The 1,174-nt window shown below is 62.9% G+C and overlaps 1 protein-coding gene across 1 annotated transcript in view; it reads right to left on the bottom strand.

Moving 5' to 3' along the window:
• The window catches only part of ZBTB7B (zinc finger and BTB domain containing 7B), a 16,236-nt gene extending 15,062 nt beyond the window's left edge, over nucleotides 1–1,174 (bottom strand). The window contains exon 1 of the mRNA XM_008592712.1: nucleotides 942–1,174. The gene's annotated coding sequence lies outside the window, so the exon portion shown is untranslated. The remainder of the gene's footprint in view (nucleotides 1–941) is intronic.

Here is a 1,174-nt window from a genome sequence, read left to right as displayed (position 1 = left end):
CCCCCTCGTTCTGGCCGGGACACGTCGCTCTCTTACTTGGGATGGGGTGGAAGGAGGGAGAGAAAGCTGGAAATTGAAAGCGGCGCCCCCCACCCTTTTGAATGGCAGCCCTCTACCAGCGGCGCGCACTATAGATTCTACAACACAGTAGAGACCCCCACTCTGGGGAGAGGCAGGTGCGCCGGAGCCGGTGGGAGGATGAGTGGTAGGTGCGAGAATTCTTCCTAGTCACCCACCCCTCGCTCTCCGGTTCTGGGGGCATGAGCTGGTTTTGAAAAGGTGGCGGCGAGACTGGAGCCTGAAGGAAGCGAGTGGGACTGAGGGGCAGGGGAGAGAGGGGTCGTTCTATGTCGTTCAGAGGTTGTCGCTGAGCCTCACTACCGCTGGAGAGGGAGCGCGGCTCTGGAAGCGCAAGAAACCGAATAGTCCAGCCGGTAACTTTCCCCCAAGCCGCAGCTCCTCCTGTGCCGCCCCCCACCCCCCTCATACAACTGGCTTGGGTCCAACCCACGGCGCCAGGGGGCGCGGAGGGGGGGGACGCGTTGTCCTAGTTAGAGTCCGTCAGCGTTTCCATTCCCTCAACTCGGTCGGGTCTGGGGTCTCCCCCTAAAGGCACGGAGACTGAGGAACGCTCAGCGCCACCTCACCCTCTCTCCATCCCGGAGCCGCCTGTCTATGCTAAGAGAAGTGCAGAAAAAGTTTCTGGGGACCCTCCGCCAAGGGTTGGGGGGCGGCCGTAGTTCCTTGGCTACCTTTCCTCCCAGTTAAAACCAATTCCAAAGACCCTGGGTGTTGGGAAGGCATAGAGAAGGGGAGTAGTGGGAATCTGGTCTGCATGCGTGTGTATGTGGGGGTCCCACTTACAGGACGGACGAAGGACACTGCAGTAGTCTCGATTCTAGTGGACCCCGAGCCAGGAGACAAAAATGGGGTGCACTCACCTCTCGACCTTCGGGTCCGCTTGCTGGAGCTGCTGAGGCACCGGGTGTGGGGAGAAGCGTGTCCCCCGCCAGGCCCGGGGGCTTGGGGCCCTGCTCCGGTCCTGGTCAGAAGGCCGCGGTCAGTTGCTCGCCGCTTGCTGCTGGGGGGCTCCTCCTCCGCCGCCCTCTGCCTCCTCCTGCCGCCCGCCCCCCCTCGGCTGCTGGGAGCCGTACATTCACCTGGCTCCCACCCG

The sequence above is a fragment of the Galeopterus variegatus genome, unplaced genomic scaffold (assembly GCF_000696425.1).
Source record: "Galeopterus variegatus unplaced genomic scaffold, G_variegatus-3.0.2 Scaffold154, whole genome shotgun sequence".
Classification (NCBI taxonomy): Eukaryota; Metazoa; Chordata; class Mammalia; order Dermoptera; family Cynocephalidae; genus Galeopterus; species Galeopterus variegatus.
This window is presented reverse-complemented; position numbering and strand designations above follow the sequence as displayed.